The following is a 16295-nucleotide window of genomic DNA, read 5'->3' as shown; positions in this document are numbered from 1 at the left end:
GAAACTACCAGCTGCTCCGCGGGAGAAAGATGAGGCTTTCTACTCCCGTAAAGATTTACACCCTCGGAAACCCTGTACAGGGTCGCTATGAGTCGGTTCCGACTCCACGGCACATAACAACAACAACAAGTACAGCATATATGAGTCCTGGTGTGGCACTGTGGGCTAATGCATCAGACTGCAAAGTCATTTGAACTGCAAGGTCACTGGTTCAAGCTCACAGCTGCTCCTTGGAAACCCTATACTGGGTCGCGATGCATTGGAATTGACTCGATGCCACTTAACAACAACAATAACTACAGTATAGAGATGCTAAAGCAAATGCAAGAAATGAGGATGTAAAAAGGGAGAATAGAAGATTTCAAAGAGTAGCTAGAGAAGACGAAGTCAAATATAAAAATGAACTGTGAGAGGATCTGGAATTATAAAATCAAAAAGGAAGAACAAGATCAGTATTTTCAAGCTCAAGTGAAATGAAACAACTCAACTTTAGTCTTCAATATTGAAGGCATCTTTGGTAAAAAATAAGAAGCTCTAGTAGCATAGTGGTTATGGGTTGGACTGCAAAATTCTAGGTCAGCAGTTTCAAACTCCCAGCCATTCTGTGGAAGAAAGATGAGGCTTTCTGATCCTGTAAAGATGACAACCTCAGAAATCCTATACAGGGTTGTTATTAGTTGGAACTGAATCCACAACAAATAACCAAACAACCAAACATGGGAAAAGTATTGAATGATTTAGAAATCATCAAAGTGAAACAGAAGGAATACATAGAGTCATTGTATCAAAAATAAATGGTTGTTATTCAACCACTTCAAAAGGTAGCTTATAATCAAGAGCCAATGGCACTGAAGGAACAAGTCCAAGGTGCATTGAAGGTGCTGGTAAAGAACAAGCCTCCCCGTATTGATAGGATACAAATGGAAATCTTCAACAAACTGATGCAGCACTGGAGGCACTCACTCATCTATGCCAAGAAAGACTTCTTGGTCAGGTGATCAGATGAGATCCATATCTGTGCCCATACCAAAGAGAGATGACCCAAAGAAATGTGGAAATCATCATAAATATCATTAATATTGCATACAAGTAAAATTTTGCTAAAGGAAATTAAAAAATAGATACACGGTACATTGACATGGAACTGCCAGAGATTCAGGCTGGATTTAGACAAGGATGTAGAATGAAGGACAACATTGCTGACATCAGATGGATCTTGGATGAAAGCAGAGAATTCTAGAAAGATGTTTATCTATGTTTTATTAATTGCACAAAGGCTTTTGATTGTGTGGATCATGAGAAGCTGTGAACAACATTGTGGAGAATGTATTCTGGAACACTTAATTGTGTTTTTAAGGAACCTGTGCAAAGACCAAGAGGCATTTATCTGAACAGAAAAATGAAACATTGTTTGAATAGAACAAGGAAACAATGGTTTAAAATTAGGAAAGCCTGGCAACAGAGCTGTTTTCTTTCACCATACTGATTCAATTTGTATGCTGACCAAATAATTTGAGAAGTTGGATTATATAAAGAAAAACATGACATCAGGTTTGGAGGAAGACTCATTAACAACCTGTAGCATGTAGATGATACAACCTTGGTTGCCTAAAGTAAAGAGGACTTCAGATACTTACTGATGATGATCAAAGACCACATCCTTGGGTATGGGTTGCACCTCAATGAAAATAAAACAAAAAATACTCACCACTGAACCAATAATTTGTTGTTGTTTTTGTTAGGTACTGACTCATAGCGACACTATGCACAACAGAATGAAACACTGTCCGATCCTGGGCCAACCTCTCAATTGCTGCTATGCTTGACCCCATTGATACTGCCACTTTGCCAATCCATCTCGCTTGGGGGGGGGGGTTCCTCTTTTTCTCTGATTCTCCACCTTATCAGACATGATATCCTTCTCCAGCGACTGTTCCCTTCTGACAATACATCCAAAGTATGAGAGATGAAGTTTGGCCATCCTGGCCTCTGAGGAGGGCTCTGGCTATATTTCTTCCAACACAGATCTGTTGGGAATAAATAACGTCCTTATAAATAGAGAAATGATTGAAGGAATCAAATAATGCATTTTATTCTGATAAACAATCAACACTCATGGAATGCAGCAGTAAAGAAGCCAAAAGACGTTTTGCATTAGGCAAATCTGTGATGCAAGACCTCTTTAAAGTATTCAGGTGCCAAGATATCAGTTTCAGGACTACGTTGCACCTGAACCCAGCCATGGTATTTTCAATAACTTCATGTGCATTTGAAATTTGACAATTAAAAATACCATAGAAAAATGAAAGCATTTGTGTTAAAATGGTTTAGAAGAATATGAAGACTACCATGGGCTGCCAAATGAACAACCCATTTTGTGTTGGGAGTAGAGCCAGACTGTTCCTTACAATCCACAATAACCAGACTTTATATTTCATACTTTGGACATATTATCAGGAGGGACCAGCCCCTGGAGGAAGACATCAGGCTTGGTAAAGGGGAGGGTTAGCAAAAAAATAGGAAGATGCCCAATGAGATGGATTGGCACAGAAGCAGTAGCAATAAGCTCAAACGTCACAAAAATTGTGAGGTTGGCTCAGAACCAGGTAGTGTTTCATTCTGTTGTGCATAATTTTGCTATGTGTCAGTACTGACTCAATGGCATTCTAATAACAACAACAAAGTGCCATTCCACCACATGTCTGTCAGTTTGCTGTACTGTGGTGGCTTGTGAGTTGCTGTGATTCTGAAAGCTATGCCACCGGTATTTTAAACACCAGCAGGGTCACCCATGTTGGACAGGTAGAAAATGAGCTTCCAGATGAAGACAGACTAGGAAGAAGGAGTGACAAACTACTTCCAAAATTTAGTCACTGAAAACTTTATGAATAGAGGAGAAACACTGTCAGATATAGTGCCAGAAAATAAACCCCTCAGATTGGAAAGCACTCAAAATGTGCCTGGGGAAGAGCTGCCTCCTCCAAGTAGAGTTGGCCATAATGATGTGAATGGAGTAAAGCCCATGGGAGAAAAGCCCACGGGTCCTTCATTTGCTGATGGGGCACAACTCAAAATGAAGAGAAATAGCTGTAAACACCCATTGAAAATTAGAACATGGAATGCATGAAGTGTGAATCTTGGAAAATTGGAAGTTGTCAAAAATGAAATGGAATGTATAAACATCAATATCTTAGGTATTAGTGAGCTTAAATGGACTGGTATTGGCCATTTTTAGTCTGATGACCACATTGTTTACTATGCCAGGTATGAAAAATTGAAGAGGAATGGTGTTGCATTCATCGTCAAAAAGAACATATCCAGATCAGTCATGAAGTTCAACACTGTCTGTGATAAGATAATATCCATACGTCTACAGGGAAGCCCAGTTAATACCACTATTATTCAAATTTATGCACCAACCACTAAAGCCACTGAGGATGAAATAAAAGAATTCTACCAACTTCTTCAATCTGAAATTGTTCAAACATGCAATCAAGATGTATTGATCATTACTGGTGATTGGAATGCAAAGGTTGGGAGCAAAAAAGAAGGATGAGTAGTTGGAAAATATGGCCTTGGTGATAGAAATGATGCTGGAGAACGCATGATAGAATTATGCAAAATCAATGATTTGTTCATTTCAAATACTTTCTTTAGATAGCATAAAAGATGACTATACACAGGGACCTCACCAGATGGAATACATAGAAATCAAACTGACTGTACCTGTGGAAGGGGAAGATGGAAAAGCTCCATATCATCAGTGGAAACAAGGCCAGGGGCAGACTGTGGAACAGATCACCAATTACTCACGTGCAAATTCAAACTGAAGCTGAAGAAAATGAAAACAAGTACACGAGAGCCAAAATATGACCTTGAATATATCCCACCTGAAATTACAGATCATCTGAAGAACAGATTTGATACATTAAACAGTAAAGACCGAAGACCAGAAGAGTTGTGGGATGACATCAAGAACATCATAAATGAAGAAAGTCAAAAGTCATTGAGAAGACAAGAAAGAAGGAAAAGGTCAAAATGAATGTCAGAAGAGACACTGAAACTTGCTCTCCAGGGTAGAGATGCTAAAGCAAATGGAAGAAATTAGGAGGTCCAAGAGATAAAGCCAAACATTACAACAAAATGTGCAAAGATTTGGAATCAGAAAAACAAAAAGAAAGAACACAGTCAGAATTTCTCAAGCTGGGGAACTGAAGAAAAAAAATTTTAGCCTCAACTTTCATTGTTGAAAGATTCTCTGGGAAAATTATTGAATGATGCCGAAAGCATCAAAGAAGATGCAAGGAATACACAGAGTCAATGAATTAAAAGGAAATGGTTAATCTTCAACCATTTTAAGAGCTAGCATATGATCAAGAGTCAACGATATTGAAGGAGGAAGTCCAAGGTGCATTGAAGGAATTGTCAAAGAACAAGTTGACAGGAATTGATGGGATACAGATTGAAATCTTTCAAGACAGTGAGGCAGCACAGGAGGCACTCACTCATCTCTGCCAAGAAATTTAAAAACAGTTATCTGGCTGACTGATTGGAAGAGATCCATTTTTGTACCCATTCCAAACATAGGTGACCGAACAGAATGCGGAAATCATTGGACAATACCTTTGATATCCCATGCGAGTAAAGTTTTTTTAAAGGTAATACAGAAGTGGCTGCAAGCATAGATTGACAGAGAACTTCCAAGGTTCAAGCCGGATTCAGAAAAGGCCGGGGAACCAGGGATATCATTGCTGATGTCCGATGGATCTTGGCTGAAATCAGAGAATATTAGAAAGATGTTTACCTGTGCTTTATTGACTACGCAAAATCTTTCGATTGTGTGTATAATGACAAGCTATGGACAACATTGCTAAGTATGAGTATTCCGGAACACTTAATTGTGCTCATGAGGAATCTGTACTTGGACCAAGAGGCAGTTGTTCAAACAGAACTTGGGAACACTGAATGATTTAAAATTAAGAAAGGTGTGTGACAAGGTTGTATTCTTTCTCCATACTTATTCAACCTGTATGCTGAGCAAATAAACTGTGAAGCTGGGTTATATGATGAAAAACGTGGTGTCAGGGACCAGCCCCGACAAACTTATTAGGAGGCTCACTAAGGGATATGTGGAGTCAGTGAAAGAAATCACATGGAGTCAATGGTTTGTACTGAATTCTGATTGAAGCTTTTAACTTAATTTTTTCAGCTCCTTTTATGCCGTTACAATACACCATGATCTCATAATAATCATTTACTTTAAAGTACAATCTATGCTGTCATTACATTTACTTTTTATTCGTGAATCTTCTAGTTACATCAAAGAGCTTCCTTGTATTCCTTAGTGACGTTGTGTTTTTCTTAAGTGACTTGTTCTTCTCTAATCTTCCTTGAAATGTCGTTAACCTTAAAAAATGATTCTAAATCTTAACTCCTGTTTCTACTCTCACCTATTATTTTCTATAGATTCATTAATCACAACATGTACCTAAACATTATTTTCTATCGCAACTGACAACACAGTTGTTTCTCATGATTGATTAAATAAGAAAAACAATAACATAAAAAAGCACATAAAGTTTTGTAGTTAAGAATAAATGGAACAACTTCCTTATACTAACAACTTCTCTATTCAAAACATCTAGTTAAATTTCTACCTATGATCTATTATTGTTCCCTCAGCCTTTAATTGTGTCTTAGCTAATTTTCTAGAGGTCTTAATGTCCCTGACCGAAACTACACAGAATGTTGATTGTAATCTTAAACTTGAACTGGCAATACTTTGGCTGGTGTGATTTTTCCTAGTGGTGAAACTTATTGTTAATGTAAAAAGCAATCTTTATAACTACACATAATTGAATATGGTGTGAAAGTAGCTAAATGTAATTTTTAATCCCTAAATATGATTATAGAAAAGCATATGATTACAGAAAAGCCTACTAAAAAACTTATATAACAAAATCAAGAAAAAATCAAAAATGAACTGTTCATAAAAGGAAAAATACAGGAACCATGGGGCCCTCGCATGAGAAGTCTCCTTGGGTCTTTGCCTTCCAAGGAGAGACTCATTGTGGCCTTGCTTAACAATGAGTCCTTCATGCTTAGGGTCCCTCGCCATTCAGTTCCTTGATGGCATGGCCTCCACCAATGTGGCATCAGGATTGGAGAAAGACTCATTAACAACCTGCGATATGCAGATGAAACAACCTTGCTTGCTGAAACTGAAAAGGACTTAAAACATTTACTGATGAAGATCAAAGAGCACAGCCTTTGGTGTGGATTACATCTCAATGTAAAGAAAACAAAATTCTTCACCACTGGACCAATAAACAGCATTCTTATCAAAGGAGAAAGGTTGAAGTTGTCAAGGACTTAATTCTTCTTGGTTCAACTATACACTTATAGAAGCAGCAATCTAGAAATCAAACGATGTATTGCATTAGGCAAATGTGATGCACAAGATCCTTTTAAAGTGTTGAAGAGCAAAGATGTCAGCTTGAGGATTAAGGTGCACCTGACCCAAGCCATTGTATTTTCAATAACCTCATATGGATGGGAAAGCTGGACAGTGAAAAAGGAAGACTGTAGAAGAATTGACCCTTTTGAATTATGGTGTTGGAGGAGAATATTGAAAGTGTCATGGGCTGCCAAAAGAACCAATAGATCCATTTCGAAAGAAGTGCAGCCAGAGTGCTCCTTGGAGGCAAAGATGGCCAAACTTTGTCTCTCTTACTTTGGACATATTGTCAGGAGGGACCAGTCGCTGGAGAAGGAGATCATGTTTGGTAAAGTGGAGGGTCAGAGAAAAGAGGAAGACCTCCAACGAGATGGATTGGCCAAGTGGCAGCATCGATGGACTCAATCGTGGCAATAGTAGTGAGGTTAGCCCAGGTTCAGGCGGTTTTTCGTTCTGCTGTGCATAAGGTCTCTATGAGTCGGTACCAACTCAATGGCACCTAACAACAACAACAAGTGCCATTCGTTCAGTTTTTAATCATAGCAATACCATGTAGGGTTTCTACCGAGTGGCTAATGGATTTGAATTTCTGGTATTAGAGTTCAAACCAAACTTCTAGTCCACTGTTTATACTACAGTGCCACACAAGGACCCCCCACCCAATCATTTAGTGGGAGCTAAGAAGCTTAGGAGTCCTGGTGTGGTGTTATGGGTTAATATGCCAGACTGCAAAGCCGTTTGAACTACAATGACTATAGTCTGGTGGTTCAAGCTCACCAGTTGCTTCTCGGAAACCCTATACAGGGTCTCTATGGTTTGGAATCGACTTGACAGCACTTAACAACAACAACAAGGCTTAAGTAGAAAGTTCTGCAAAGGTACTGTGTCAATCTATCTTAATGATTGTCTCTTTGTTTTTTGCTGCCCTCTTTTCCCAGGATGAATTACCAAGCATGATAACATTCTCCATAGTTGGGTCCTTTCTGATATTATGTCTAAAATGCCTATGATGATGTCTTATCATCCTTCCTTCTAGAACAGTGCCAACTGTACTTCTTTCAGGACAGATTTGCTTATTCTTCCGGCACTCATGTTATTCTTCAACTACATCATAATTTAAAGCAGCAATTCTTTTCTCTTCTTTATTCATTGTCAACTTTTGAATGTATATTATGAGTGACAATTAAAAATGTGTGTCAACATTGGCAGTTAAAATGTACTAATCCTCCATGATGAGATCTATGAAGATGAATTTCTGTACTCTGGTTATATTAAAACTTCTGTTGTTTGCACTATCATGTTAGCACTTTCTGTTCAAGGTGTGCAGGTGTGAACATCAACACCTGCAAACAGAATTTGGACCAATACTTGAAGAAAGGTACATATTTCTTTTAAAACACCATTGATTTTCTCTGGAGGGTAGTCTGTAAGGCAGACCTGCCAAAAGGATACCTGCAAAGAACCACCACCAGGTGATAAGTAGGCATTTTAAGAAGAAAGACTAGCTAGGGTGTCACCACAATGACTATTGTCTGGTAAATTCACCAGGAGGCTCAAAAGCAACTCTTGTGAAGCCAATGACATCCAGAGGCCACACAGGTCCTGCATGCATGGAAACAAAAGGGGTTTTCATAATTGAGTTGTCAAGAAATCACCCCAGGCAGCATAAGCCCATTTGGAGTTGTAATTCCTTCCTAATGATGCTGTGACAGAATTTCAAGGCAGTCTGTGGGTTGATTCTGGGGCCACTACTCTGCCTGATCCTTCTGCCTGGAGACACTAGGACTAAGGAAAGAGTTTGGTTTCAAAGAACAGGAGATATGGAGACTATGAATAAATGGATCCTGACAAATAAGATAAAAGGTGTATCTTCTAAGGCTACTAACTGACACCAAGAGGAGAAAAGGAAACACAAAATACTGGAGTAAGTTACAAATGAGGATGTCACTGTGGTCTTCACAAAGGCTGAATGGAAGAGCCTGAGCTCTGAGTAGAAGAAACTGTACAGAGAAGTGATGCTAGGGTTTACAGGAATCTGCTCTCATTGGTTGGGTTCTGAACATCCATCCACTGAAGCTGGGTCCAATGGTCATTATATGCCAGTTTGGGCACACTTGTGCATATCCCCTCACTTTGTGTAAGGTGGGCACTTCACTCTCAGCTCTGGCTCTTGGTGGCTGTGTCCTTGTCCATGGGCTCAGGAGTCCTTGGGTCTCACCATACTTCAGGCCAACCAGCTCTTATCATACACCAGGCAGATGGGGATCTCAGCATTTAAGTGGAAAGAAATCAAGAAAAGATCCAAGCCACTATTTGAAATACTGAAGAATTCTGTAGGAAAAAGATCAAATGATGCAGGAAACATCAAAAGAAGATAGAAGGAATGCACAGAGTCAATATACCATAAAGAATTGGTTGACATCCCACCGTTTCAAAGATAGCATGTTATTAAAAACTTATTGTATTAGAGGAAGATTGTCAAGATGCACCGAAGGAATTGTCTAAACACAAGGCTGTAGGAATTGATGGAATATAAATTAAAATGTTCCAACAAACTGATGAAGCACTGGCAGCATTCACTCATCTATGCCGATAAAGAAAGTGACCTGGCCAATGGAATATAAAAGATCCATATTTGTGTCCAATCCAAATAAAAGTGTCCCAACAGTATGAGGAAATTATTGAATAATAACATTAATATTACATGCAAGTATAATTTTTCTGAAGACATTTCAAAATCTATTGCAGCAGCACATCAACCAGGAGCTGCCATAAATTCAAGCTGGATTCAGAAGAGGATATGTAATAAGAGATATTACTGTTATAAAAATAAATAAATAAAAGAGATACTGCTGTTGTCAGATTTTTTCTGAAAGAAGAGAATACCAGAAAATTGTTTACCAGTGTTTTATTGCTTGTGCAAAGGCATCCGACTATGTGAATCACACCAAACAATAGATGGCATTGAGAAGAATGGGAATCTAGTAATAACTGTGCTCATGCTGAACCTGTACCTAGACCAAACGGCAGTCATTTGAACAGAGCAAGTGAAGACTGAGTGTTTAAAGTCAGGAAAGAGTGTGTTTGGGTTCTATCCTTTCACCCGAGTTATTCCATCTGTATGCTTAGCAAATATTCTGAAAAGCTGCATCCCCTTGAGAATGTGGGACCAAGATTGGAGGAAGGCTCATTAACAACATGTGATATGCAGATGATACAACCTTGCTTGATGGATGTGAAGGAGACTTGAAACACTCAGAGATGAAACCCAAAGACTAACAACCTTCAGTATGAATTACACCTCAATGTAAAGGAAGCAAAATTCTCATAAGTAGACCAATAAGCAACATCATGATAAAAGGAGAAAGGATTGAAGGATTTTACTATACTTGGATCCATAGTCAATTCTTATGGAAGTAGCAATCCAAAAGGTAGTGGAAGACACAGGGAGGAGAACAAGAGTTAAAGTGAATAGAGGTAAATACTGTTAATTGATGGTACATGGAAGGGATTGCAATCATCATAATGACATCATATGCTTTGTTGACTGTGGGACTGATCTGTTCTGTAAACCTTCACTCAATTAACAGTAAAAAGTTTCAATAGAAGAGATAAAAAATAAATTAAAAAAAATACTGATTTTTCTGTGCTGAGCATGACTTTCCGGAGGAGACGCAGCTCATGCTGGAACTTTGGCCACGCTCCTCCAGGAGTGTTGAGTACTTGGAACCACAGCCACAACTGAGGCAGATGTATATCCAAAAGCCTATCCCCTCCAGATGCCCACCTCACCAAGAAGCTACTGGACCTCGTTCAGCAGTCCTGTAACTACAAGCAGCTTTAAAAAGAAGCCAATGAGGCCACCAAAACCCTCAACAGAGAGGCATCTTGGAGTTCTTCGTGATGGCCGTGGATGCCAAGCCACTAGAGATCATCCTGCACCTCCCGCTGCTGTGTGAAGACAAGAACGTGTCCTATGTGTTTATGCGCTCCTCGCAGGCCCTGCGGCGGGCCTGTGGCGTCTCCAGGTTTGTCATTGCCTGCATCATCACCATTAAGAAGGGCTCCCAGCCGAAGCAGCAGATCCAGTCCATTCAGCAGTCCATCAAGAGGCTCCTTGTCTAAGCCAGCGGTCCTGCCTGCTGCCCAGCAGCTCTGTCCCAGGATGGGAAGAATAGGTCATCCGCAATAGTGTGTAGTGTTCTCAGCTACGTCATAATTGTTGTAAGATATTGTCGTCCTGAGTGGTTTCTGGATTTTTATATATTATTTTGTTTTGTTGGACCTTATACTCACTCGTCTCTGTGTCTTTCTCCTATAATATTTTTTATAGGAGCCTAGTACCCAGTGGAGCTCTGGTAGTGTAGTGGTTACGAATCGGGCTGTGAGCCGCAAGGACAGCAGTTCGAAACTACTAGCTGTTCCGCGGGAGAAAGAGGAGGCTTTCTGCTCCCGTAAAGATTTATATCTCGGAAACCCTGTACAGGGTTGCTATGAGTCGGAACCGACTCCACAGCACATAACAACAATAACAAGTACCCAGTGGAGGAAGTAGCAGTGTGGTAGCCACATTCAAAGGCAGGCAGAGGCAAAGAGAAATCTGGCAGAGCAAAGGCAGACTTCCAGCTACCATCTGCTGACTTCTGGATCCCTACTACGTGTGCAAACTTACAATGGGGCGTGTGCAAAATAAACACCATCTACTTGGTGTCCCTTATGACACACAGAACTATTCCCTAAATGTTGAGTAATGGGGTGTTTTCGTCTGTCCTCTAGGGGAGTAAGCTTGTGTTCAGTGAGGTGGTTACGCTTATTTTGCACCTTGTTGTTTGTTCTGGTGATGTGATGCTCTTCCCAGCCCCCACCATGCTCCTCAGGGTGTCAGGATGCCAGCATACCAAAGGGACACTGATGGATTCTGGGGCAGCCTGGGTAAAGTAGGCTTTGGATAGTCATCCTAGGCCTTGGAGAATTTGAGGACCAGTTGGTGCTGGAATAAAGAATCCAAGAAAGGCAGAGAGACCTAGCTGGAGTCTGCAGCCAGAGATGATCCGATCCGAGGAAACTTCCTTGTGAATGAGGATTTCTTCAATGGACCCTTTGTGAAGGTCCCAAGAGCCAATGTTGAGCTAATTCATTCTAATAATGGAATATCTTCATAAACAAACAAGCAAACAAAAAAATATTGCTGGTGATGAGACATGGATTCACTCACTATTAGCCTGAGAATAAACAACAGATTATGGAATAGAAACATCCTCAATTGCTAATGAAGAAAAAGTTAAAAAGTCAACCATCAACTGGAAAATAGATGCTTATAGTATTCTGGGATTCTCAAGGGCCATTATTGGAACACTATCACAATAAAAGATACAATAATCACCAGTGCTCCTTACAGTGAGATGCTCACTGCAGAGCTGAAGCCTAAACTTTGGAATAAATGCAGAGGACTGCTATCCAAGGGCATTGTGATCTTGCATGATAATGCACATCCATCCACCTCTGCCTACACTGTTGACACTCTGCAAAAACTTTGTACCTTATAGTCCTGGTCTTGCTCTATCAGACTTTCACCTGAAAGTTGACCTTCAAGGATGATGATTCACCTCTGATGAAGTGAAGAAAGCTGTGCATTTGTGACTCATAGCTCATCCTAAAACATTTTAAATAAGGGAACATGAAAGCTTATTTACAGATGGACAAAGTGTATTGAAAAGCAAGAAATTTGTGTTAAAAATGTGTTATTTGTCTTTTCTAAAAATTGATTAACATAAATTCTACAGCCAGAGTACAGATAATTTTTGACTCACCATTGTAAGATCATGGAATCTACTATGAACAATCAATCAATTGAAAGGAAGTTTCTTCTCGATGTGTACTGCAATATCTTTCACCCTACAAAAATGAGTGAGCAGAAAAAAAGGGACCACCTACTAATACTATGAAGCAAGAGCTGGGGGTGTCGTGCATCCTTTGGACATGGGATCCCTGAATTGCGAAGTTCCTAGATTCAGAGGAAGATTTATGCCATGGATATCTCCAAAGAATATTGGGTTAACAGATGCTGAAAGAAATAAGGCCTTTCTCCAGAGCAATCTGAATTTGAACTTCTAGTCTCCTAAACTATGAGAGAATAAATTTCTGTTTGTTAAAGCCATCAACTTGTAGTATTTCTGTTACAGAAGCAATATGTAACTAAAGCAAGATGTAAGTGAAAATAACATGTCTTGGGGTAAGAACATCTAAGTCTTCAAAGTGATACATTTGTTGTTTAATGTTTTAAAGATGTATTTTCAGATTTTCCCAATGTAAAATGTAAGACCTTCAAAAAGTTTGTGGAAAGTGGAATTAAAGATAATAGAAAATTTCCCAGAACTTTATGAAATTCCCTAGTATGTCATTTGATTTCTTGACTGCTGTTTCCATGAGTATTAATGGTAGTTCCAGATAAAATGTAATCCTTGACAACCTCAATATTTTCTCTCTTTGTCATGATATTAGTTTTTAATTCAGTTGTGAGGATATTTCTTTTCTTTATGTTTAGGTGTAATCCATATTGAAAGGAGCTCTGGTAGTGTAGTGGTTATGAGTTGGGTTGCTAACCTTAAGATCAGCAGTTTGAAACTACCTGTGATTCCACAGGACAAAGATGAGGCTTTCTGCTCCCATAAAGATTTGCCGCCTCAGAAACCTTACTCAGGGTCTCTTTGAGTCATAACTGACTACGACACATCACCATCACCACCACCACCACCATCACCAAGTTACATTACCACATACTGAAGGCTGTAAGTAGTCTTTGATCTTCATCAGTGTTTCAAGTCTCCTTATCTTTCAGCAAGCACGCTTGTGCTATCTGAATATGATACACTGGTACTTACTCTTTCTCCAGTCATGATACTGTGTTCTTCTGGATATAGTCCAGCATCTAGGATTACATGCTCAGCAAACAGACTGAATAAATATGTTGAAAGAATACAATATTGACTCACACCTTTCATGATTTAGACCACACATTATCCCCTTGATTCATTGACACAATAAACTCCTTGTGTTTTACAAATCAACTGTTCTAGAATTCCTGTTCTTTGCCTAATTTGTTACGATCCACATAGTATAATATCACTGCATAATCAATAAACCACAGGTAAATACCTTTCTTGTATTCTCTGCTTTCAACAAAGATTCATCTGACACCATTAATGATACCCCTTTTTCCACGTCCCCCTCTGATTCTTGCCTGAATTTCTGGCTGTTGCTATTCAATAAACTGCTGAAAATTTTAAACGTTTGCCTTCAGCAACATTTTACATGTGTGATATTAATAATATTGTTAGATAATTTCTGCATTATGTTGGATAACCTTTCCTTAAGGGCACATATCTCTTCCAGTTGATTGGCTAGGTACTGTCTTTTTGGCAGAGACATGTGAGCACCTCTAGCATTACATCTATTTATTTAAACATCTCAATTAATATTCTGTCAATACCTAGACCCTTACTTTTCACCAGTGTTTCTAATTGTGCTTGTATGATTATAATAATTAATGCTTTATATGTTGAGAGTGATGGTGGAAAAGCTCCATATCATCAGCCAAAACAAGGCCAGGAGCAGACTTAGGAACAGACTATCTATAACTCATATGCAAATTCATGCTGAAGCTAAAGACAATTAAAACAAGTCCATGAGAGCCAAAGTATGATCTTGAATATATCCAGCCTGAATTTAGAGATCATTTGTAGAACAAATTTGATGCATGAAACACTAAAGACCAAAGACCAAAAGAGTTGTAGGATGACATCAAGAACATAGTACAGGAAGAAAACCAAAGGACATTGAGAAGACAAGAAAGAAGGAAAAGATCAAAATGGATGTCAGATGAGACTCTGAATCCCGCTCTCCAGTGTAGAGATGCTAAAGCAAATGGAAGAAATGAGGAGGTCCAAGAACTGAACAGAAAATTTTCAAGATCTGGAATTAGAATACAAAAAGGCAAGAATATGCTCAGCATTTCTCAAGCTGATGGAACAGAAGAAACATTTCAAACATCAACTTGAAATATTGAAGGATTCTATGGACAAATTACTGAATGATGCAGAAAGCATCAAAAGAAAATGGGAGGAATACACAGAGTCACTGTACTAAAAATAAATGATGAATGTTCAACCATTTCAAGAGGTAGTATATGATCAAGAGACAATGATTCTAAAGGAAGAAACCAAAGGTGCGTTGAAGTCACTGGCAAACAGGAAAGCACTAGGAATTGATGGAATACAAACTGAAACCTTTCAACAAACCAATGCGGCACTGGAGGCACACATTTATCTACTCCATAAAAATTTGAAGGATCACTGCCTGGCCAATTGAGTGGAAGAGGTCTGTATTTGTTACCATTCCAAAGAGAGGTGACTCAACAGAATACAAAGCTCTTCTAACAATATAATTGATATTGAGAAAAATTTTACTAAAGACAATGAAAAAACTATTGCAAATATACCTCGACAGAGAAATTCGAGAGTTTAATCAGATTCCGATGGGGATGTGGAACAAAGGATATCATTGCTGACATCAAGTGCATCATGAATGAAAGCATATATAAGAGAAAGATGTTTACTAGTGCTTTATTGACTGCACAAAGGCTTTTGATTGTGTAGTTATTGACAAGCTATGGAAAACATTGCTAAATATGAGTATATCAGAACATTATTTAGCCTTATGAGGAACCTATGCATATACCAAAAGACAGCTGTTCTAACAGAATTAGGGACCACTGAATCATTTAAAATTAGGAAGGTGTGTTCCAGGGTTGTATTCTTTGACCATAATTATTCAATATGTATGCTGAACAAATACTCTGAGAAGCTGGATTTTATGAAGAAAAATGTGGCATCAGGATTGGAGGAAGATTAATTAACAACCTGCAATATGCAGATGATACCATCTGCTTGTTGAAAATGAAAAAGATTTAAAATATTACTGATGATGTTGCACCTCAGTGTAAAGAAAACAAAACTTCTCACCACTGGACTAATAAATAATATGCATTTAAATTGAGAAAAGACTGAAATTGTCAAAGACTTCATTTTATTTGGATCCACCATAAACACTTACAGAAGCAGCAGTCCAGAAATTAAATGACTTCTTGTACTAGGTCAGTCTTTAAAGTGTTGTAGAGCAAAGATATCAGTTTCAGGACTAACATGCACCTGACCCAAGCGTGTTATTTTCAATAACCTCATATGCATGCCAAAGTTGTACAGTAAATAAGGAAAGCCACAGAAGAATGTATGCATTTAAGTTGAAGGAGAATATTGAAAGTACATGGATTGCTAAAAGAACAAATAGATCTGTGTTGGAAGAAGTACAGCTAGAGTGCTCCTTGAAAACCAGAATGGACAAACTTTATTTCTCACAGTTTATACATCTTGTGAGAAGGGAGCAGACACTGGAAAAGGATGTTATGTTTGATAAAGTGGAGGGTTGTCAAAAAATAGGAAGACCTTCAATGAGATGTGTTGACACAGTGGCAACAGCAGTGTTACGTTCTGTTGTGTATAGGGTTGCCATAAATCAGTACTGACTCAATAGTACCTAACAACAAAACAGAATAACCATCAGTTTAGTTTTTATTTTCACTTCATAAAGTGTATATAATTTAAGCTTAATTTACATAATTCCTATCAGTTACAAATAAATGGAACTATCGATACTATTCAAGGCATAGCCTATTCATTGCAAGCAATAGTTTCAGAATGAAAAGTCATGAGTGCCAGGATCCAAGGTCTGTCTCTTTCCCTGATTCATACTGTCCTAGAGTGGTGGAAAGGGGCTACATATA

The 16295-nt window shown here is 38.7% G+C and overlaps 1 pseudogene; it reads left to right on the top strand.

Moving 5' to 3' along the window:
• LOC102829592 overlaps positions 1-10582 on the top strand; it is a 12585-nt pseudogene extending 2003 nt beyond the window's left edge.
• The last annotated feature ends 5713 nt before the right edge of the window (positions 10583-16295 follow it).

Source organism: Chrysochloris asiatica, unplaced genomic scaffold (genome assembly GCF_000296735.1).
Source record: "Chrysochloris asiatica unplaced genomic scaffold, ChrAsi1.0 scaffold00073, whole genome shotgun sequence".
In the NCBI taxonomy this organism is placed as follows: domain Eukaryota; kingdom Metazoa; phylum Chordata; class Mammalia; order Afrosoricida; family Chrysochloridae; genus Chrysochloris; species Chrysochloris asiatica.
Note: the sequence above shows the minus strand (reverse complement) of the source record. Positions and strands in the feature narration are given on the sequence as shown.